This window comes from Lathyrus oleraceus, chromosome 5, assembly GCF_024323335.1.
Source record: "Lathyrus oleraceus cultivar Zhongwan6 chromosome 5, CAAS_Psat_ZW6_1.0, whole genome shotgun sequence".
Lineage (NCBI taxonomy): Eukaryota > Viridiplantae > Streptophyta > Magnoliopsida > Fabales > Fabaceae > Lathyrus > Lathyrus oleraceus.
The window spans coordinates 633,557,979-633,583,043 of NC_066583.1; the positions used below are offsets into that span (position 1 = coordinate 633,557,979).

A 25,065-nucleotide genomic window follows, 5' to 3' on the forward strand; every position below is an offset into this window, starting at 1 on the left:
TAGTAATCGAAGCAATTTATCACTTTTGGAAGAACACTCAACTATTCACTCACAAGTATGAAAATATGGACCATGTACCTCTACAGCACTATGAGAAGGGCTCCAACTTGAATAAAAATCAACAAGTATGCCACTAGCTCTCTTAGGTGAAAAGGAAACAATATTTTTCACACAATACCATGGGGAGTGGGAGACTTACAATCTCACTTACGAAAATGACTTGCTTTTGGGACAAATTTAGCGTTATGTTAAGCAATCGTAATTGGACTTATTTAGAAGTCACAACTATCTGAGACCGGTCAATAATAATATTTGTGTTAATACATGCTAGAGAAATGATATGTAAATTATTTTCACAAAGTTATGCCACACAAAAGAGAAAAGAGGATGGATCAAGAATAAAGGCTAGGAGGATGGTTCATTACACCAATCCATATTTCATGATACTTAGGACAAACTTATGCATCAATCCAAAGTATCTTATATGATCCATGATCAATTAAGAGGTAAATTTGAAATGATGAAAGTTCATCAAGCACCAATCAACACATCATGAACAAGATGGACACAAGTCATCCAATTGATCAAGAGAAAGAAAGAAAAGAAAGGGATCAAGAAGAAGAAGAGAAACCAAACCAAATTGGATCAAATGATTGATCAAGTCATCATCAAAATCAATAACTCATTTTGGTGGATTATGATTTTCGCCCCCATCAACATCCAAGTTTCATTGATTTTGATGAGACTTGTGATCAAAGTAGCCAAGATCCAAGGTCAACAGAAGTCAACAAAGGTCAAACAAGCATAAAATGCAAAAAGATAAAATAAAATGCATCAAAAATATTTTTAAAATGAATTTTGAAAGGGAAATAAAAGAGAAAAACCATTAAGCCCTTCAAAACACCAAATAAATGGCCAAGAAAATTATGGAAGGATGAAAATAAAATAACAAACAAAAAATAAATTTTTCCGAATTTTTAAATGCTTAAAAGTATTTTTAAACCAATTAAAACAAAGGAGAAAAGAGAAAATTCAAGAAAAATAGAAAATCGGGAAAATAAAATATGATAAAATAAAAATCATATGAATAAAAATAAAAGAAAATTTTAGAAATTATTTTGGGATTTTTTGGATAAAAAATGAAATTTTTATGAATTAATAAAGAAAATGCAATTAAAAATGAAAAAAGAAAAAGAAACAAAATCAGAAAAAACACGGAGCGTTGGATCTAACCTCATTAATTGACGTGGCAGATCCAATAGTCATCAGGCTAGGGAGCATGGTGGAAATTAGCCAAAATAAAACACGAGATCGAATTAAAAATGGACCAATCAGAACATTTCAAATTGCCAACGTGTATGGCCAAACTCAGATGACCTAAAATAACTCTGGTCATCTTCCCCGATGATCCCTCACTGGAGTTTCATCATTTGGTAAATTCAGAACATGACATTACCATCAATGTGATCGTCTCCTCATCACAAATTCAATCTCATGCTAAAAAATTATTTATCTAAACTGAGCATGGAGAATTCCAGAGAAGTTTCATAAACAAGCAAACAACGAAAAATAAAATTAAATGATGAACACGATCAATCAACACCAGATAAGTCAGGGGAAAGTATCAGAGAGTCAAGGACCACATTGTGGAAACTTATTTGAGTTTAAATGATGCTCATAACTACCTTATCCAAATGATTATCAGAAGTTGATGAAGCTTGATCTGGTCAGGGCACTTCAGAAGGTCTCAGAGCTCGCGAATTGTTGTAAAAGCTTTAGAGAAGATCGAAGGTGCTAATGGAATCAAGAAATTGGATTGAAACAAGCTGAAATTCAAAACACGATAGCTCAATTTTCTGGAAAAATTCCAGAGTGAAATAGGGGTTCTTTGGCTCTCCAAAGCTTGTGAATGAAGCAAATATGTTGCTCTATTTATAGGTAAGTGATCTAAGATCTCATACGTTCCAAATGATGCTCAATTTGTGCAAAACGTATTTCTCATGATGTGTCAAAAGTGTGACTTGCAAATCCATCAAAACTCATCCAAATCATGTGTTTTAAGAGCCAATTAACTTCTAGAGACTTGACTAAACATGTTTAGGTCCAAAATGCGTGGTAATTTTGCATGCAATTGAGGATTAGTGAAGTTCAAAATCTGATCATGGTGATTTCTTCAGTTTCAATTCACCATGTTTAACTCAATGGGGCATCTTGCTCAATAGGCCTTTTGATCCCATTATGCTTGCAATTTGTTGACATCATATCAAAGATCACAATGTGCCAAGAAAGATTGCATTTGGATGCTTGAGCACAAAGTTATGACATGTTAAAGTTGGCATGAAAATCTGGTAATGTAACTTAGAAAACTCTATGTCCCAAATGGCTGCAAATGACCTGTAATTTCTCAAAGAATTCCATGGCCTTTCAAGCATAATTTGACTTTGATCCTTGAAGAAAACTTGTAGAGTGTATCATAAATGATATTGTGAAAAAAGAATCATCCTCAAATGTTGAAAATTGAAGAAGTTGTAATCCTTGAAAGTTGAGAAAAAGTCACTTGAATATATGTTAAATTTCACTAAGTCCACAAATGAACTATAATGTCTTCAAACTTTTTATGATCCTCCAAGCATAAGTGGATCTTGTCATGTAAAGATAATTTGCATAGGATATTGATAAGAGTCGTATGAAAAAAGAAGCATTCAAAAATGTTGAGAATTGAAGGAGTTGTGATCCTTTGAACTTTGACTTCAAATATTGACTTTTTTAGTCAAACCTCTTGAAATAAACTTGTGTACTTGAACTTTGCTTGCATTTCAAGGTACATGGATGATCATATAAACTCAAAATAAGGTGTTCTTGAATGTATATTGATTAGATTGCTCAAATTTTGAGGTAACTTATTGAAGAAGGCATGAAAATAAACATATGAACCTTTAGTTTTTCTTGAGAAATAAGCTACAAAACTTTGAAGTATTCTTGATCAAAAATGAGATTGAAAGATGCTTGAGAACCTATCAGTTGAATCGTGCATACATAAACCTAAAGGATTAATCAGTTAATTAGATGATTTTACAAGTCCTAAACTAGGGAAACATGCATTTCAATATTTTAAGCCCTAAGTACTAAGGTCAATTTGCACAATTACTGAATCAAAATCTAGTTAAAACTAAACAAACCTAAGTATCCAATAATCACTATTATTTCTAATCAATTCTAAATCATCTAATTATAACCTAATCACATTCTAAAATTCTAATTCTAATTAATCTAATCAAATTCTAAAATCCTCTAATCAACCTCTAATCTACATCTAAAATTATAAATCAAACCTAAAATTCCAATTAATCATGAGAAAATCAAAATGAAAATAATTAAATAAAATTATTGAGAGAGAAAGAGGGGGGTGCAGGCCCATGAGGCATGTGTGAATAGGAAGCATTCTTTGGGCCTTAGGCCAAAACAGAACCAAACCACAATCGAGTCCAAGCGCTTATGTGCTCATGTGAAAAGCTCAACAATGTAGAAGAACATTCCAACACACTCTTCATGTAGGCTGAAACCAAGCAAGGGATTAGCGCTTATTTAGAAAAGCTCTTGCAACGCGTTTTCGTTCTTTAACTTCGGCATCTCTTCACCATCAATCGCGTTCTTCGTTCAACCATGAAGGAACAAATGTAAACACACTTTTCAAACAAATCCCTCACGGCGACGCGTTCTCTATTTCTTGGCTTGGCATCAATCACCGTCGCGGTTTAGTGACACTCCCCGAATTCCCAACGTCAATTCAACTCACTTCGTTATCATACGTGTGCACAAACAGAAGGAAAATGGTGCCGAAAACGTACGAGAATCTCACCGATTGAAGCTCCGATTGCAAACAGGAATCTCCTCCTTTCTCCATTTCAGTTCCTTCTTCTCAAACTCTTCTGCTACTTTGCGTTGAATTCTGATTTCGAAAATGTGAGATTGAGTTTGCTTGAACTTGATTATTGAGAGTTGCGAATTGTTGTGAATGATTTCTGTTGGGAATTGTTGTGAATTCGTGCTCTTACTTCCTCCCTCTGCTCTGAGATTTTCGTTAGTAAAGAATGAATGAAAAAATGATTTGATGAAAAAGTGGATGATTGAAAAAATGGCTTCCCCTGAATCGTGAACTGTAGTGAATTTATAGGGTTCAATTTTCTATTTTCAAACTCGCAAGAAATTCAGAATGAAGTTCAACTGTCAGTTAGAAATGAAAAAGTGAGTTAGATGAAATGTAAAATGAAATTTAAGTGAAATGTAAAATGAAATTCATCTTGTTTCTCTAAAATGAACTTCTATTATGTGTATTAACTGTTAGTGAAAATGAGCTTGTTAGTTATCAATTGAACTTTGTTAAGTTAGAATTGGTTAGGTGTTTAGAAAAAATTATGTTCAGTTAGAAACAAATTTTCTGTTAAAGGAGTGCAATGTTTTGATGTTAATTGATATGTTGTTATGGATGCTTGCAAAGGGTGACTTACTGTTTGAATGTGCTATGCACTCCTGTTAAACTTATGTTATGAAAGTATGAACATGCTGCTCAAATATAAGTCCTGCTAGATGATTGTTGATGTTAGTTCAAGGTTATTTAGGATTTGGACTGAATTGGATTTGTTCTGTTTGTGGTGCAGGGTTGTTTACCTGTTTTGACTTTGCTATCATGGACATGTTGTAATGGATCATGCTTGAAGTATGGAATTGGATCATTGGCATTTGGTTAGGGAATGCTTGAGTTGATCTTGTGTAGTTGTGGGGATGATCATGGCATGCTTTGACTTGGATTAGGTGTTGGATTTTTTGTATGGTTCATGGGATTTTGAATGGAATTTGTGTAATTTGTTATGTTGGAAATGTATTGGAATTGTAATGTAATGAACTTGTAATATTGTCATGAAAAAATGTTGTAACAAATTTGGTTTGAATGAAATGAGTTACTGGTTTATGTATGAATGGTCCATTGGAAATAATGGTTTATGAAGTGAAATTTGAATTTGGTTGAAATGTAACGTGTATTGGAATAAATTGGAAATGGTTTATGATGCTTGAAAGTTGAAGTTTTGATGTATTGGGAATGGTTATGATGAACATGTTTTTGAATGGTTGAACAATGAGTGATAAAATTTAGAAACGATAAAAAGGGGCAAAAATAGGTTGGTCCAAATGTCGGTCCAAAATTAGGTCTGACTAGGTTTTGGATCTGGTCACTGACCTGGTATGGACCAAGTTCCTTGGTCTAAAAGTTGGTCAGACCAGGAAATGGACCAAGAAACGGACCAAACCCCAAAGTTATGCAAAACCCAATAGAATCACGATTTTGATAATGAACATGATAAAATACATAAAAACAAATCTCAGACGGTCAAGAGTGATGAGTTGACTTTGGTCAATTGGTTGATCAAAAAGTCAACTTATGCAAAAATGATGAAGATTGCAATCTCTTTTCAATGCCACAAGGAAAATGAAATCAAATGAATGGAATATGAATAGGAATAATGAATGCAAACACATCTGTGACTAACCACATGGCACCAAGATTTAGGGTTTAGGCCTAGTCAAACCTCAGGTCAAACGATAATCAAACCTTATACCAAGTGAGCATAAACATCAATGCCCTGAGCCAAGCTAGGATTTACAATTCTTCAAAACAAACCACGAGATTCACACTTCTTTAAGATCAAGAATTAGGTTTTGGGCAATGGTTGAATACCATGATTCAACCTCCTAGGTCTCAAGCAGCAATTGTCCCTATTAGGGTTCTGCACCTTTGATTATCATGATAAGTTATCCAGAATTATTGTAGCATCGCAACTCTTATGGCTTGATTCTCAAGCAGACCCTAGGTCATTGTCAAGTAAAATTAGCTTCAAACCTTTGAATCTATGATGATGTTAGTACACTAGATGATATGTATATTCGTGAATGCTGATGAACCTTAAACCAAAAGGATAGATGATCATGAAAGGAAAGGGTAAATTTCGGGGTATGATAGATGTCCCATATTTAATCTTCTCGGACGTGAAGGTATGGATAGCAACGACTTTCAAACATTTGCGGTAGGAGATGATTAAATACCAAAATAACCAAGAAATTTTTCCGCGGGGAATGAATGAAATGTAAGGTAAGGGTTTTAACGGGAAATTGTTTAATGAATGGCGTATATGCTTTTGTATATGGTTATTTGTTAGGGATCAACTGAAATATTTGTGGGGAGAATGAGTTATATGTAAAGACGTGCATGAGGCATGCAATATGCAGTGTATGATAGATCTTTCTTTCATGTCTTTCTCTTTTTTTCTCTTTTCTCTTTTTTTTTCTATTTTTCTTTCTGCCTCCACTAACAAGTTTTGGCATGCAACGGTGATTGAAATATTCCCGCAGGATTCCACGAAGGTAAAAAGAATCTTTTGTTTGCGAAAGGCAAGTAACAGAGGACAATGAGGTAAACGGAAATCTTTTGCAAAAGTCAGAGAGACCATGATTAGGGTTTTGCACCTTTAGTTACCATGATAAACTATCCACAATGGTTGTAGCATCACAATTCCTAGGGCTTGGTTCTAACAAGTTTCAATATAGTCAATCGCTTATTGTTGACTATAACCTTGTGCAACCAGTCGAACCTTATTTCTAACTGCCTTTCCTTGTTCGTTCAGATTATTCCTGAAGACCCACTTGGTTCCAATAGCGTGAGTTCCTTTGGGTCTCAGCACCAGATCCTAGACATCATTTTAGGAGAATTGATTGAGTTTCTCTTGCATAGCCATAATCCACTTTGTATCTTGAAGTTTTTTACCAATTGATGTAGGCTCTATCAGAGACACCAAACCCAAAAGACTTTCTTTAGAGGGCTTGAATGAGGGTTTGGTTCTGACAGGTTCAAACTTGTCACTCATAATCAATTCTTCAGAATGTGAAGATCTTTGTATGTGCCTTCTTTGAGGAGTCTGGACTTCAACAACTTCTGGTTGAGGAGCTTCAGAGTCTTTAGCTTCAGCTTCTTTGGCTTCTGAATTCTTTCCTACAAAACCTGAGTAAGTGATCTTTAGATCTGTAAATTTCTCAACTAGCTTTGACTTTTCAGAGTCAAGCTTATCATCGAATCTGACATGGATTGATTCTTCAACAATCTATGTCTCAGTGTTATACACTCTCTAGCCTTTTGAGTGTTCATAATATCCTAACATGATGCACTTTTATGCCTTAGAATCAAACTTCCTCATATTCTCTTTAGTGTTCAACATAAAATTGTAACATCCAAAATGATGAAAATATGAAATGTGGGGCTTTGACATTCTTCCATAATTTATAGGGAGTCTTACCTAGAATAAGTCTTATAGAGATCATGTTTTGAATATAACATGTTGTGTTGACTGCCTCTTCCCATAAGTTCTTGGCCATCAATAATGACTAGTCCATACTTCTTACCATTGATAGAGGTAGTTTTCATTAGACCGAACAAGTCAATGTGAAGAAGCTCCAATGGTCTGGAGGTTGAAATAAAAATTTTATCCTTGAAAGAAGTTTTAGAAAACTTGCCTTTCTGACATTCTTCACAAAGAGCATCTGAAGCAAACTTCATATTTGGCAGGCCTCTGACTAACTTAAGCTTGTTTAGATGAAAAATCCTCCTCATGCGAACATGACTCAATCGTCTATGCCACGTCCATTTCTCTTCATTCACAGACATAAGACATTTTATATTTTGATTTTTCAAATCAAAAAGTCTTATCTTGTAAATGTTGTTCTTCCTCTTTCCATTGAAAAGAACTGAGTCATCCTTTTGACTGACAACTTTACAAGACTTTTGATTGAAAATAATGTCATAACCATTGTCACTTAATTTACTTATGGGAAACAGATTATACATTAATCCTTCAAATAAAATAACATTAGTAATGAAAGGAAGTGTAATGTTACCTACTGTTCTGGAGCCAATAATCTTCCCTTTCTGATCACCTTTGAAACCGATGATGCCTCCAGGCTTTGGAACATATGCCTTATTCCCGTCATATGTCGTGAGCATCTAAAGTCCACATACCATGAATGATGTCTTAACTGCATTGCTAAGGATATCTGCAACATATATTATCTTATTCTTAGGTACCCATATCTTTCTGGGTCCTTTTGGGTTAGTCTTCCCAGAGTTTTTAATGAGCTTGGGTTTTTGTGCAAGATATTTATACATGAATGCATGATTAGAATATGCATGAGGTTTTGTTTTAGCCTTAGGTTTAGAAATATTTCTACCTTTAGGCCTAACATCATTTTGTTTCCTAGAAGGAACAAAATGTGACTTAAGAGTATTTGGCTTGTCATCTTTTCAAAATTAGATTCGTCATCAGAATCATAGTCAATACCCCTTGTATTGTTTGTGCTAACACCATAAATCATGGAAGCCACCAGGCTTCTATTCAGGCTTTTAGTAGGAAATTTATGGAAAGATTTATCATATTACTTGATGATATCTCCATAACTTGTAGAGGCTTTAGAAAGAATTTTCTTTTCAGGTCTGAGACTCTTGCTTTGAGGCACAAAGTTGTTATTTTTCAAAAATAAGATTTTCTTCACTCAAACGTGAAAAGTCTTTCTGAAGCGTACAATAAGCGTCAGATTATGATACATGAATCTTCTTCAGATCCTTCTGTAACACCTCAAAATTTGCCCTCCTTTCTTGGGACTAGCATAACATATTACATATCATTTTTAGGTCATTAGGCATTGCATATTGCATATCCTGTGGTTACATTGTGCAAGTCATCCTCACAAGTCTTGATCAGGAGATGAAGAGGTTATGTGCAAGCTAGGGTTTCATTGGACTGGTCATTAATCATCTGAGGATGTAGAGGTCCAAATTAGGGTTTTGTGGTGCTCAAAGGAGATTGGTCTTCATCTTGATTGAAGTGATTCATCATCATCATCATAGTCTTGTTATCATCAAGTGTTGAAGCAGATACCTTGAGATTAGGGTTTTGACCACTGGTCAACCCTAATCATTTGCATTGGGCCAATCAGGGCATGGCTAGGAGATGGGGTCTATGATGGAGATGGGGATCATTTCATGGTTATATTGAGCTTATTGAGGCTAGGGTTTCATCCTTGAGCCATTTCATCAGAAGATTGGGGCTCAGTTTGATCTATGCATTGCCAAATTCATCTATCAGTTGAAAAAGTCAAATGTGGTCAACTGTGCTTGATTTTATGGATTTGGGGGTGGAAATGAGTTGGATACACTTCATTCATGTTGGAACAAGTGTTATTTGACATGTCAAAGCTTAAGAATGGAGAAAATCAAGTCAGACAAGAAGCTGCCAAAAATAGAAAGTGACTTGTAATGGAAGTTTCCAAAAATGGAAAGTTTTTGACCTCAAAATTACATGTCCAAGAAAGCTTCAAATGGAATTTTGTCCAACATGAAAGTTGTAGATCTTGGTCTCACCTTTCCAAAAAGTCCAAGAACATGAAATTCCCATGTATGGTTGGCAAGTTATGGTCCATTCAATTTCAAAAATGACCCATAATCAGAGGGGCCTAACTTCCACATGGAGTGTCCAAATTGAGTGATCTTTTTATGTGCAAACTCCATTTGACATGTACTTTCATGGTGCATAATTGGAATTCCTCAAAAATGGTCAATGCAAAAAGTCAATTTTCAAGTGTACAATTAAAGATCCAAGGGCAAAATGGTCCAAGTTGAGAAATAATGAGAGTTTTGGAATGGGGATTTTTGCAACACCTCACAAATGCAAATTGGAAATGGTTTGAATGGTCATAAACATCCAAGGTGCAATATTTGAACAATTCATTTTTGAAGTGCACTTGAAAATGCATAAAGTGCCATAGCATGTGGAAAATGAGAAATACACAACCAATAACCATGAGACAAGTTGCAACACATCACAAATGGCATTTTGAGAGTGTGTGAGCTGTCATACAGCTGTCACAGAGCCTTAAGTGAAAAGACATATTTGCCCTTGTTTAGTAAAATCACATTTTTGCTAATTACATGTGTTTTGGCTAATTGATGATTAAGAGCTGGATTAAATGGAAGTATATAATCCTAATTGTAACTAACTCTTGATCAGAATCACATTTCACAAGAAATTCAACAAACTTTTCCCTCCAATTCTCAAACTTCACCAAGAACATTCATCAACAAAATTGAGCAAAACTCCTTCAATTCTTCATCAATTCGTGTGGTTCCTTTTGCTGCCTTCTCCATTCATCTCCTTCTTCAACTGTTTTGGCATTTGGCATCAAGAAACTCCACAAATCTCCACTGTTCAAAGTGTGTGCATCCATGGCATTTTGCAAATTCTTCCACTAGAAGCAATTTCGAGCGAACCTAACATCTCCAGTCAACATCTTGAAGCTTCTCTTGCATCTGTTTTGGATCAACACGCGCCAAGGCTTCAAGTTTCATCACTGTCTTCGAATTAAGGTGCCAAATCGAATCTCATGATTTCTTAAATTATTATATGCGTTTGAAAGATCATTGCGTGTAGATCAACATGATAGGCTTGGTTTTTTATTTGATTAATTGTAGAGAGAGATATCATGCTTTGAATGTTTGAATGTGAACCTTTAATCGCTCGATCCGTGAGCTACAGTAGGAATTAGGTTAATTAGGTTACGTATTTGTGATCTACATGCTTAGACCTTTCCAATGGATATTCGTTTGTGAGTTTTGGTTGAGGAATGAGTGAAACCGAATTTGAAGAAGAAGAACACGTTAATGGCGCGGGGAAGACGATTTTCTGAAGTTTTTTCCTATTTGATCTGTTTCCTGGCTTGGCATTTTTCAAAAGCTGTTTCCCTCCCAAAACAACCAATCGCGCGACGACAGCACATTAATGTGCTACGCTGTCGTTTTGCCTTGGCCATGGTTATTTACATTTATGCCACTGAATCCATTTAATTAAATTAACATCTTAAATAATTATTTCAACAATTCATTTAACTTTAAAAAATCATAAAAAATTAATGACTAGTCCAAAAATAGTGAGGATTTTTTTGATGGATTCCAATTTTTCCCTAGAATTTTATAGGCATGGTTTCACAAGTTGTGCATGGTAAAATGTTGACCTGGCCTATTGATCTTTGACTTGTGTACATTTTTTGTATGTTTTGCCATTTTCATCATGAAATGCTCATACTTGTAAAGAAATGATTGAAATTTTTTGTGCTCATTCTGGACATGTTGATGGTGATTTCCATGTAAAGTTTATGATTTTTGGATACCTGATGATTGAGATATGATTTTTTGAATCTAGGTGTGACAATTTGTGTCACACCTAGCTAGGTCAACTTTCTGAATTTATTTGCATGACCTATGATTGTTGGATTGGATTGAAATTTTGCATGAATGATCATTGGTATGTCAAGATAACATGTGAATTGTTCTGGATTTTTCTATGGCATTTTCAAATTGATTGATAATTTTCTTCACTGTATGCTCATTGTACAACCTTGTGTGACGCATGTTTGTATATTGTTTGTGAAATTCTCATATGGTTTTGGATTAAGATGAAATTTGGTATGCTGATTGTGGACACATTGTAGGACACCATGCTTTTGGTCCCATTCATTTCTTAATTGTTCTCACTGTTTTATGAATTTTTGAAGTGAATGCTTGTGTTGATGCTATGAATTGGCTTACATAATCTTGTCTGGATTTCTTGATTTTCATTGACCTAGTTCTTTTTGTCCAATTGAGCTGAAAATTGACATGCTGCTTGTTGATTGTGTCCTGTTTATGCATGAATTATTTGAGGATTTTCGGAATTGTTTTGGTATGCTTTTTATTGAGGTTATTCTGTTTGGACATTTGGTGTTGTATTTGACCTAGTTTGCACCAAATTGTGCATGAAATAATAATGGTGAATGGTATGAGCATGGGACCAATTGCATTGGCTTTCTATTTGTGTTAATTTGATTGTGGTTGAGAATTACTTGCTGTTTAGAATTTTTTCTCCCTTTTGGACCCTAGGCTTGGCCTAGTGGTCTAGTTTCTCACATTTGGTGTGGATTTTCAGGATGAAATGCATAATGCTCAAGGAGAATGCTTCAAGTCAATTAAATTGAGATTGTTTGGTGTTGTGAACTAATTTGAATTTGTTTTGTAGGTTGTGAAGCTTGGGCTTGAGCTTATAGCTTGCACTTGTGTGCATTAACCTGTGTTGCTTGTACAGATTAACTGATTAACATTTGCTGTTTACTGTTTGTCTGTCTGAGTACTGATGATACTTGATTGATTTCAGGTACATTTAGTCGCTTACAGTTCTTTAAGAACTTGCTTGCTGCTGCTTGGTTTTTAAACCACTTGAGGTAGGACTTCTATTCTTCATGTAGTCTGGAAGACCTGGCCTGTTACTTGGCCAGGCAACTGTCTGAAGTCCTCCTTAAGAGGCGATGTTTGTGGTTGTTTACATTTGTGCCAAGCAGGTAAAGACCTCTATGAGGCAATTGGTGGATCAAAGGGATATGCAATCTATCCCCCACTATTCTGTGAGTCGTCCCTCTGCTCACACGGCTGTGTGTTGATGCATTGGGACACAAACCCAAGATCTCGTGCTGTTGCACAATCGAGTCAGAGTCTTTGAGCGTAGAAGGGTCCCTCCATTCTGGACCCACGCTCCTTTGTCTGAAGCTCTCCCTGGTTAGGGATAAGAGCTGTGAAGCCTAATCTTCACTCACCTTTCATCTGCTTCACCTTAGCCTCGCAATGGCAAGGTTAAGAGCGAATACTACCCATGTACAGATGACTTGCTTCGGCAGTCAAACCCATTGTGTGAGCCTCACTTGATTGGTTATAGTGTGTGCTATGTGAATATTTGTTTGAAATGCTTGTTTTGATCTGTATGCTTGTATGCTTGCTTTCTTCCTGGATAAGATTAGCTTGCAGTTGTGCAAGTAGGTAGAAACCTGAACATAGGGTAATGATGCATGACAACACTAGGCTCGAGTCCAGCTCCCTGGTAGTGTGTCTTCCCTTGGTTTCTGGCTAGATTTTCTTTCCCTTTTAGGGGAACTACATCGCCCTGATCCTTGTTCCAGACGAGGTATGTAGGCAGGAGGTCGTGCGAGACCTCTTCGGGCGCTTTTTTTCCTTTTTGTGTGTGTTGTTTGACAAGTGCTAGGCTCGAGTCCCCGACTCCTTAGCATGTTGTTGTTTGTTTGTGCTTGTTTGGTTCGGATGCTGACGTAAGTCCAGTGATTGGCTGTCGGGCTCCACGTTTGCCCTTTTGAGTGTGTTTTGGTTCGGATGCTGACGTAAGTCCAATGATTGGCTGTTGGGCTCCATGTTTGCCATCTGTTTGTGTGTTTTGTGTTGTTTGGCGTGCGTAAGCCGAACTACAGTGGCTCTGATTCTTGTTCCAGACAAGATATGTAGGCATAGGATGCGACGTCCTATCGAGCTCCCTTCTCCTAACCCCACCTGCGTTCCCTGTGTGTGTGTGTGATGTTTAGCAACCTTTTCTTTATTTTAGAACGTGGATCCCGTCGAGTACGACGGACGTGAGGGGTGCTAATACCTTCCCCTTGCGTAACCGACTCCCTTACCCTTTCTCTTTGGTCGTGAGACCATTTCCTTTCCAGGTTTCTCTGAGCGTTTCCTTTCCCTATTTTGGGATAAATAACGCGCAGTGGCGGCTCTGTGTTGTGTTTTTTGTTTCAGCCCGCCGGTTGTTTTTCGCGGATGCGACAGCTGGCGACTCTGCTGGGGATCCATAGATGTTGACCTGTGCTGGTCCATCTTCCCTAAGCGAGTCCTTCCTAGCGTTCTAGGATAGTTTAGGTTGCTTGTCTTGCTTTATTTATTGCATTTATTATTCTAACCAGTGTATATATTTGCATAAATATTTGAATGCATCATACTATCATGTTGTTGCCGTCCTCTGTGCAGGTGGTTCCTCTGTTTTGGGGTGGGTGTTCTGAGTGGGGCTAAAACCCAGGCCCGAGTATACACCTAGGATTAGTGTGGTCTCATGTTGCCTCTTTCATGTTAAGTCAATATGTGCCTGGCAGCATGATGTACCACAAGCCGGACGAGGTTCGTTTGATAGTGCTTGCCTCTGTGGGTATTCCACCTTGGTTGAGTTACGTCATCTGAACTGTTGACTCTGGTGACCGATCATTTCCCGGATCTTTGGTTTAGACGATCTTAAGGGAGCTACAATGGCACACCCGAAAGGGCAAACCCATTGAGTATCTCCGCCCGATTGTCGAGACTATTATCCGCCTTAGGATGACCTGTTTAGAATTTACCTGTGAGGGGAGGGTGATTCTTTCAGATGCATGTTCAGATGGTGACTCAGATGATGACTTTTTGTTCCGTGGATCAGAGTCCTATTTATAAGTCGGATTTATGGCCGTTTATTTCTGAGACGCCGGAGTGCTGTCCGAGCAATTTATCAGTGGGGATCCGTTTATTTCAGGATTCCCCGGGCCGATTCAGAGGATTGAGGTGATCTGTTCAGAGAGGGTTTGATGATGATGATGATGTATCTGTCTTCCGTTTATTTCGGAGCCCGTGAGTCGGATTTGCGGTTACATTTTCGCCCTTAGATGGTTGTGATCAGTTCAGAGATCAGGGCCGTGGTTCAGAGCAACAGTTGATCAGATGACTTGGAGGATGGCAATGCATTGCATTCATTCATCAGCATCATTACATCTTGCATTACTTGCATCTAACACATGTTTATCCATATGCAGGGACATTTTTGATCGAGATCCTGGTTGAGAGACTTTCTGCTCAGATATGAGGACCGGTCTGAAAGACAACATTGCCTACAGTTTCTTCGGTCCTGAGATTGGTGTGCTGAAGGAGATGATATCATTGATTACTCCCGACCATGTGGGGATGTTCAGAGAGTCATACGGTAGTATCCTGAAGATGGTTTTCAGACTCACTGACAGTGACAGGAGTGCCATTCATACTCTTCTCCAGTTCTATGACCCAGGGCTGAGATGTTTCGTGTTTCCTGATTATCTGTTGGGACCTCTGATGGAGGACTATGCTAGCATTCTGGGTATGCAGATCCGTGATCAGATTCCTTTCCATGTCGCTAGGGTGGAGCCTGACGTCCTTGGGATTTCTCGTGCTCTTTATTTGAGTCCGGAAATGATCAAGGAGGGTTTGAAGGAAAAGGGAAAGTTACCCGGTTTTCATTTGAGTTTCTTGGAGGCTAATGCCAAGGAGCATGCTGTTATGGGTAATTGGAAGACGGTTTGTGCTTTGGTTGCTGTGAGCATTTATGGGATAGTTCTGTTTCCTAATCAGAAGAACTTTGTGGACCATAATGTCATCAGATTACTTATGCAGAGGAACCCTATTCCTACTCTGATCGGAGATGTCTACTACTCGGTTCATAACAGGAACGAGAAGCGGCGTGGGGGTTTGGTCAGGTGCTGTTCTCAGTTACTCTTCAGGTGGTTTATGGGGTATTTGCCTTCCAGAGGTGCTTTTGCTCATATTGATCCCACTGTCAAGTGGTCCTTCAGGTTGATGGGTTTGCGGGCTGATGATATTGCATGGACTCACAATGGTTTGGCTGGCCGGGATTTTATATGTAGCTGTGGGAGTTTACCTAATGTGCCTCTTGTGGGAGTTCAGGGTTGCATCAATTACAACCCGGTGCTTCTCAGGAGACAGATGGGGTTTGCTGTAGAGGGTCCTCCTCTCAGTCAAGAGATTCAGGAGTCCTTCTACTTCCCGAGTGATGGCAATCAGGCCAAGCTGAGGCAAGTGTTGGATGAGTGGCGTGATATTCAGAGGAAGGGCAAGATTCCTTATGGGAAGGTCAACTGTCGGTATTTTCCATTATTTGAGGATTGGTTGCGGAAGAGAATTGAGGTTACACATCTACCATTTCCGGGAGGTGATCTTGGGTGTCCTATGATTGAGGGTCCCAGTCCTTCTGTCAGTAGGGAAGAATTCCTCGAGATGAAGAGAGCCAGGGATCAGTTGCTTGCGGAGAAAGCGGAATTGGAGATGACTGTTGCTCGGGTTCAGATAGCCAACCAGGAGATCAAAGTGAAGATGGAAGATCAAGACAAGCGACATGCCCTGGAAGCAAAGCGCTTTGAGATGGATACTGCTTACTATGGGAAGGTTAGTCAAGCCTTAGCGTCATCTACCAGAGAGCATGACATCACCAAAGAGAGATTAGCTGGAGCTTCAAAGGTCATTGAAGATGAGAAGCGGAGGCAAATCCTCGTGAGGGATCAGAGAGATGCTAGAGCCAGAGTCCTTGCTGCAGAGTGGGAAGCGGAGAAAGCGAAGATCATCGCTGAGAGGGATCATTACATTGCTGAGAGAGACCACTACTTCAGACAGATGAAGATTCATCAGAAAGAAGTGGGGAGATTGCAGCAGGAGAACACCGAGCTCAGGTTCGCCGCAGAGTTCGCGAGGATGGAAGATGAGATAGGGCCATCTGTGGGACCCTCATCCAGCTAGATCTTTCATTTGTTGTGGATTACCGTCAGGCTTGTTGACGGAATCTACTTGCTTGTATTTCTTTCCCGATTCTGGAGATTTGTATCTGATTTGATGTATGACTATGGCACTTGTTTGTGCACTTTTGTTATGTGATGGTGGCTTTTCATTCAGTGATTGGTTTTCAAGCTTTATTTGCTTTACCGTATGCACTCACACAAGCACACACATGGTTGGGGGGTATCATGCTAAATCGCATATCTCCGATCTGCACGATAAAATCAAATGCCGAATGGCCGAATATTGATGCCGGATTATTACTTGTCTCAATGATGCCAGGATTAAGAGACAAAGTGTCCTTCATATGGATAGACACTGCATCCATGCATTGATCATAATAACTTGTGTTTTATTTTGCAGGTATCTGTTGCTAACGTGCTTGATTGTTACAGGAATCATTGCTCGTGCTCGAAGAACTGTACCTTTGCACTCAACCCGACCTCACAGATACTTCACAAGGCGCAATACTCCCAGGCTGATGGACCTTCCAAGTACAGATCTCCTCGAGCTGAAAGACAAGATGAATGAGCTGATCAACATTATGCAAGGCTTTGCGGTTGGTCAGAAGGCGTTGGCTGATAAAGTTGAAAAGCTCGAGCGGGCTTCTGCAGCAAATAGTGGTATAAACCTGGATGGTGTCTCCAACCAGGGGCTGGGTGGCTCAAGAGATGGCGGAAAGAGGGCAACGGTCGGTATAGTGAACAATGCTGCTGGTTTTGGTGCTGGTGGTCAGCCTGGGTCCGGTCTGGGGCCGAATATGAAGGACGGTCTGTTGCCTCCATTCTACGGGTTTGATGAGAACGGAGAGGAAGACAGGGAGGCTGATCAGTTCTCCATGCATAATGAACCGTTCGTTCCTTACAATGCTCCGCCTCAGAACAAGGAGATTCAGCTGCTGGCTGAAAAGATCAAAGTGCTTGAGAGTTATGCCACTCCTGAGGTGGTGAATATGTCTAATATGGGGCTTGTGGAGGGGATTGTGATCCCGCAGAAGTTCAAGGCGCCAACATTTGATAGATACAACGGAAGTTCTTGTCCAGAGACCCATCTTCAAGCTTTTGTCCGCAAGATTTCTGCATATACCATGGATCAGAAGCTGTGGATGTACTTCTTCCAGGACAGCTTGTCCGGAGGCTCCTTGGAATGGTACACCAAGCTAAAATCCTCAGATATAAAGAACTGGCAGGATCTTGGGGACGCGTTCTTCAAGCAATATCAGTTCAACGCTGACATGGCTCCGAGTCGTACCCAGCTGCAGGGTATGTCTCAAAAGAACAGTGAAGGCTTTAAGGAATATGCCCAACGGTGGAGAGAGTTGGCTGCTAGAGTGCAACCTCCTCTTGTTGACAGAGAGATGTCGGATCTTTTCATGGGGACCCTGCAGGGGGCTTATGCTGAAAGAATGGTTGGTTGTCCGGTGACCAACTTTTCTGATATTGTTGTGGCCGGAGAGAGAATAGAGAGCTGGTTGAAGCTCGGAAAAATTCAGGGCACTGCTTCTGCTTCGTCTTCAGGATCGAAGAAGCCATTTGGTAATAATGGACAGAGGAAGAAGGAGGGCGATACTAGCGCCGTATATGCTCAACGAGGACCCAGTAGGGACCGTTACTTCCAGCACACTGCTGCAGTAACCATTCCTGCTGAGTCTCAGCCTGCACCGCAACAGCAACAGCAGAGACAACCCTTTCAGCAGAGGCCTCAAAGGGCTGGTTATCAGATGAGGGGTAAAGCAGTGGACAGGCAATTTGATAGACCTCCGGTGACATATTCCTTCCTGTTTAAGAAGTTGGCAGATTTGGGGCTTGTGCAGACACGGACTCTGGCACCTTTGAGACCTGATCAAAGGCCAGCCAGTTATGATGAGAATGCAAAGTGTGAATTCCACTCAGGTGCGCCCGGATATAACATTGAGAACTGTAAAGCTTTTAAGCACACAGTTCAAGACCTGGTAGATTCGAAAGCGATCAACTTCGCACCATCTCCCAATGTTAACGCTAATCCCATGCCTGCGCATGGTCAAAGGGGGGTGAATGCAATCTCTGAGGAGAACCGAGTTGGGTTGTGGTCTGTGGATCAGTTGAAGACTCCGTTGGCTGAGGTCAAGGGTTTGTTGTTGAAAAATAGGGTTTATCCGGGCTGTGGCTATGAGTGTGCTGAGTGCATCGTCTCTGTTAATGGGTGTGAGCTTCTGAGGAAGAATGTCCAGGGTCTGATGGACGAGGGGAGTATCTTGATTGAGAGAGTTGATAAAGAAAAAGAGGAGGTCTCCACCATAACTATATACTTTGATCCGGTGGATTTGTCGGATCTAGCTGAAGCGGCTCCAGTTACCATCACGGTACCTGGACCGATTCCATATGACAAAGATGATGCCGTGCCTTGGCACTATGGTGGGGAAGTGTATTGTAATGGTGAAAAGTGGGAGGAACAGACTGCTAGTGAAACCACCGTGCTAAAGGTGGATAATGCCGGTACCAGCGGTTTCACTCGTAGTGGCAGATTATTTGCTCCTGATGCGTTGAGGAGGGGAGAAGGAGAAAAAGATAAAAAAGAAAAGGCCGAGGCTTTAGCCAGGGCGAAAGGGAAGGCTGTGGTTGATAGTAGTACTCCTGTGGTGACACCGGCGCCTGCGGGGTCGGATGAAAAACTTGATGATGATGCTGAAGAATTTCTGAGGATCATCAAAAAGTCAGAGTACAAATTGGTGGACCATTTGCAGCAGACTCCTTCCAAGATATCCATTCTGTCATTGCTGTTAAGCTCCGAGGGGCATAGAGAGGCTTTGTTGAAAATTCTGAAGAAAGCCTATGTTCCTCAAGAGATAACGATCAATCAATTGGAGACGGTCGTGTCCAATGTGCATGCTAGCCATGGGCTGGGCTTTACGGACATGGACCTGACGGTGGATGGAAGAAATCACAATAGGGCACTACACATCGCTATGGAATGTAAAGGAGCCGTGCTTTCGCACGTGCTGGTTGATACCGGCTCCTCCTTAAATGTGTTGCCAAAGAAGGCTCTGGCGAAGTTGAACTGTGATGGGCTAATTTTGACCCCGACTGATTTGATTGTAAGGGCATTTGATGGGTCAAAGCGGGCCGTGTTCGGGGAGGTCGAGCTGCCAGTAAAGATTGGGCCTGAGGTGTTCAAGTCAACATTCTATGTCATGGATATTCAGCCGGCATACAGTTGCCTGTTGGGTAGGCCATGGATTCATGCTGCTGGGGCAGTTACCTCGACTTTGCACCAGAAACTGAAGTACATCTGGGAAGGTCAAGTCGTTACTGTTGGTGGAGAGGAGGACATATTTGTCAGCCACCTGTCCTCATTTAAATATGTGGAGATGGACGGCGAGATATGGGAGACGCCTAGTCAGGCATTTGAAACTGTTAAGGTGGAGAATGCTCTGTTTGCCAAAGAAGAGGAGAAACCGTCCATTGCTTCATACAAACAGGCCGCTGAGGTGGTAAAAAATGGAGAGGCTCCTGGTTGGGGCAGAATGATGGAGGTCCCCGCGAAGAAGGACCGATTCGGGGTTGGGTATCAGCCTGGTAGAGGCTCGTCTGGACAAGGCAGAGGACGTCGTACGTCAGTCACCTTTACGAGCGCCGGAATGCTGGATCCGGATCACATCTGCATGATGGGTGAAGATACTGATAGTGACTGCGACATGGACCAGTGGATAAAGCCGTGCACACCAGGGATGGGAATCCAGAACTGGAAGGCTGAAAAGATCATCCGGGTCACTCTCCTCGAAGAGTAATATTTTTCTTGTTTTCATTTTATTTGCATGAAAGCCTTACGTGTTGCCCGACACGTAATGGTTCATTGTAAGGGCCACCTCATGTTTAAATTTGCAAATTCGCATCATTAATAAAAGGATGTTTTTCAGTTAAAAGCGGTGTTCCTTGTTTTTCATTTATTTTTGCAATTAAAAATAAAAACAAAATAAAAATGGCAATGTTTTCATTTTTCTTTTTCAATTTGTCTCACACCGGTTCTAAAGCAATGCATGAATCAACATTCATGCAGATGCGATTCTTCTCCGGATCTCATTGATAACAATCATGTTACACCCTCATATGACTTCGATAATCCAATCTATCTTGCTGAAGAAGAAGACGAAGAAGATTGTGAACTACCAGGGGAATTAGCCAGGTTGTTGAAACAAGAGGAGAAGATGATTCAGCCGCACGAAGAGCCGATTGAAGTTGTAAATCTGGGTACCGACGAGGTCAAGAAAGAGGTGAAAATCGGGGCTGCTTTGGAGGAAAGTGTCAAGAGCAGATTGGTAGTGTTGTTGAAAGAGTATGTCGACATCTTTGCCTGGTCTTATCAGGATATGCCAGGGTTGGATACCGATATCGTTGTGCACAAGCTACCATTGAGAGCCGATTGTCCTCCAGTGAAGCAGAAGTTGCGCAGAACTCGACCTGACATGGCAATGAAAATTAAAGAGGAAGTGCAGAAGCAGTGGGATGCTGGTTTCCTTGCTGTCACTAATTATCCGCCATGGGTTGCGAATATTGTACCAGTCCCGAAGAAGGATGGGAAGGTGAGAATGTGTGTGGACTACCGGGATCTGAACAAAGCTAGTCCAAAAGATGATTTTCCATTACCTCACATTGATGTGTTGGTAGATAATACAGCTCAATTCTCGGTGTTTTCCTTCATGGATGGCTTTTCTGGCTATAATCAAATTAAAATGTCGCCAGATGATATGGAGAAAACAACGTTCATCACGCCGTGGGGCACTTTTTGTTACAAGGTGATGCCATTTGGTCTCAAGAACGTCGGTGCTACTTATCAGAGGGCCATGGTGACTTTGTTTCATGATATGATTCATCATGAAATTGAATGCTATGTTGATGACATGATAGCAAAGTCCCAAACAGAAGAGGGGCATTTGGTAGATCTGGCCAAGTTGTTTGACCGGCTGAGACAGTTCAGACTGAGGTTGAATCCGAACAAGTGCACGTTCGGAGTGCGGTCCGGTAAATTGCTGGGATTCATTGTAAGTGAGAAAGGAATCGAGGTTGATCCTGCAAAAGTGAAAGCAATAAGAGAAATGCCTGAACCGAGAACGGAGAAGGAGGTTCGTGGTTTCTTAGGTAGATTGAACTACATTTCACGGTTCATATCTCATCTAACGGCCACGTGTGAACCGATATTCAAGTTGTTGAGAAAAGATCAAACGGTCAGGTGGAATGATGATTGCCAAGCGGCATTCGAAAGAATAAAAGAGTATTTGCAGGAGCCTCCGATTTTGATGCCTCCTGTGGAGGGAAGACCGTTAATTCTGTACCTGACAGTCCTCGAGGGGTCTATGGGGTGTGTATTGGGGCAGCATGATGAGTCTGGTCGAAAAGAGCATGCCATATACTACCTTAGCAAAAAGTTTACCGACTGTGAAACAAGATATTCACTGCTCGAGAAAACTTGCTGTGCTTTGGTCTGGGCTGCTCGCCGGCTAAGGCAGTACATGCTGGTTCATACCACTTTATTGATTTCCCAGATGGATCCAATCAAGTACATTTTTGAGAAGCCAGCATTGACCGGACGGGTTGCGAGGTGGCAAATGATTTTGACTGAGTATGATATACAGTATACCTCTCAGAAGGCAATCAAGGGGAGTGTATTGTCTGATTACCTCGCCCAGCAACCCATTGAGGATTATCAACCGATGAAGTTTGAATTCCCTGATGAGGACATCATGTTTCTCAAATCGAAAGATTGCGAGGAACCAATCCCGGAGGAGGGGCCTGACCCTGAATCCGAATGGATTCTGATGTTTGATGGGGCCGTTAACGTGAATGGAAGTGATAACACGAAATTATATCATATTTTTGGACTTAATTCAATTAAATTTTATTATTATTTATTTCAGTTCACTTCATTTTATAAGGTATTACGCGGTATTTTCTTCCTATTTGTCTCAGGTGGTTTATTTTGAAGCACTAGTAAAAATGGAAGAAAAGGAGGTGCAAAAAGGAGAGAAAAAGAACCAAATGCCAAAGCCCAGCCCAAAGCGCAAGACACAAATGCTGTGCCTGTGACGGACGTCACAGAGGGCGTGACGAGCGTCACGCAAAACAGCCTTGTGACGAACGTCACACATGGTGTGACGAACGTCACACCATTCCCCTACTTTTTGGGCGCAAGTAACGCCTCAGAGACTTGAAGAGACGTTGAGGAGTGTTGGGCCCTATATCCACGCCATGCAATTAGCTACGTTGAAGACCTTTTGGCAGCAGACAGTTACTTAATGACACCAATATAAATAGCCACTTTGGAAAACCTAAGGTGGCCCCGGAAGCTTTTCCAATTTTTTTTTTTGCCGCTTTTCGCTTTTGCTTATTTTCTTTTCCAGCAATTTCAGTATTGTTTCTTTATTTATTTTTTACAAGTTCTACACTATTTCCCTTGCAATTTATACTTTCCTTTTTAGCATTTAATTAATTCTTTTCGCACAATAGTTTCTACACCGGAAACTATTGTGCAACTTTTACCGGATCTAACCTTACGTTAGAATCTAGTTTTTATTTCCTTCGTTTTAATTTGTTGTTTAATTGAAGAATCCAAGAACAAATCCTACCGGCTTGTGGTGGAGTGTTCAAGACTATTGTTTAACGCATTCAGGTTCTTTAATTATTATTTAATGCTTTGTTTTATTACTTATTTATATTATCTGTCTGGGATGAGTCTGTTTATGCATGATATATATTTTTGTTTGTTTAGCATGTCTGGCTAAATTCGCCTAGATATCGGTATGTAAAGTAAGCGGAATAAGGGATCAAGACTAAGTCGGTCTAATTAAATTTAAAATTAAAATCAATTTTTTACGGTCTCAATTTACAGGTTTAATAACAAGATTTTTTACAAAAGTAAAAGACATAAAGAAGTTAAAATCAATAGAGCGAGAGTTTGAGGTTTTAACTGGACAGTGTAAATTAGGCATTAATTCTAGATCAGGGCGAGAGCAAGTTTTAGAGTTAATTAAATTCTGACCTTTTCCAAAAAGTATTTTTAAAGATTGAATGTGAGGACGAGAGTTAAGCATTCGGGTTTAATTGTATAACCTAAGTCAACAGAGCGAGAGTTTGAGATAAGGGTGTTTAAAATGGTCAGTGTTTTCTTAAAAAGAGTTTCTGCAACTTTATTGCTTTCAAAAAATGGTTTTTGACTTAATTATAAGTGACAGCTACATTAACATAAAATCATGGTTTATTCAACAGAGCAAGAGTTTGAGATAAAACCTTTAATCAATAAAGTTAACTGAAACAATTTATTTTAAAACCAAGAAACCGACAAAGAATTGATTCCCTCATTACGACGAACTACATACCGATATTCGCTTTATTAATATTTAATCTAGATCTTAGTTTAGTTTTTAGCTTCGCCCCCAAACAATCAACCATTATTCACCTTAGCTTTACGAAGTAACCTTAGATAACGGTATATCGATTCATAAGTCCCTGTGGGATCGATATCTTTTAAAACTACGCGATAGAACTGTGCACTTGCAGTTTGTACCCCAAATTCGACTCATAAAGTCGCGATCAAGTTTTTGGCGTCGTTGCAGGGGACTTTTATTTAATCGATATCGTAACTCTTCCGTTACGCTGTAGAGACTAAGGTTTCTTTTTCTTCTATTCTTTCTTTCGTTGATTTGTATGCCACGCACTCGCTCACAAGGCGAACCGCTCTATTTACGAATCAACGATATCGAACTATATCTCCGAGTCTTACGACGAATTCGGGAATATCGTGCTGCAAACAATCTCCCTCCTATAGAACTTCCTGATTTCAAAAACCTTTTTCCTTCGATAACCGAGATGGCAGAACCAGCTCGTGCTCTTAGAGATTACGCCGCTCCATCGCAAGATGAGCCGCATTCAAGTATTGCTCCGCCCGCAATCGAAGCAAACAACTTCGAACTTAAACCTTCGCTGTTGCAGGCGGTGCAACAGAACCAATTCTCTGGAAATCCTACCGAGGATCCAAACTTTCATTTATCCGTATTTGTCCAATACGCTGATACTGTTAAAGCTAATGGTGTCACTTCAGAGGCAATTCGACTTCGTCTTTTTCCTTTCTCATTAAGAGATAGAGCTAGAAGATGGCTTCAATCTCTCCCTTCCAACTCAGTCACCACATGGAACGAGTTGAAGAAAGTTTTTCTTGCCCGATACTTTCCGCCAAGCAAAACAGCTATGTTAAGAGCCCAGATAAACGGATTTAAACAGAAAGACAACGAGTCTCTTTTCGAAGCATGGGAAAGATACAAAGACATGATGAGACTTTGCCCACACCATGGTTTGGAAGACTGGTTAGTAATTCACACATTTTATAATGGTCTCTTATACAACACAAGGTTAACAATAGACGCCGCTGCAGGTGGTGCATTAATGAACAAACCTTATGCTGATGCTTACCAGCTTATCGAGAGCATGGCCCAAAACCACTATCAGTGGGGAACCGAACGAACAACGGTGGAAAAACCTCAAACGAAAACTGGCATGTACGAGATAAGTAACCTTGAT

The 25,065-nt window shown here is 40.0% G+C and overlaps 1 long non-coding RNA gene and 1 pseudogene across 1 annotated transcript; one reads left to right on the forward strand and one right to left on the reverse strand.

The window, feature by feature from the left end:
• Nucleotides 1-3,484: 3,484 nt before the first annotated feature.
• On the forward strand, nucleotides 3,485-4,973 carry LOC127087420 (uncharacterized). Its single transcript, XR_007789966.1, has 2 exons — nucleotides 3,485-3,963; nucleotides 4,659-4,973. It is a non-coding gene; the product is annotated as an uncharacterized LOC127087420 (long non-coding RNA).
• Nucleotides 4,974-24,742: 19,769 nt separating this feature from the next.
• On the reverse strand, nucleotides 24,743-24,842 carry LOC127089341 (uncharacterized; annotated as a pseudogene).
• Between the last annotated feature and the right edge of the window lie 223 nt (nucleotides 24,843-25,065).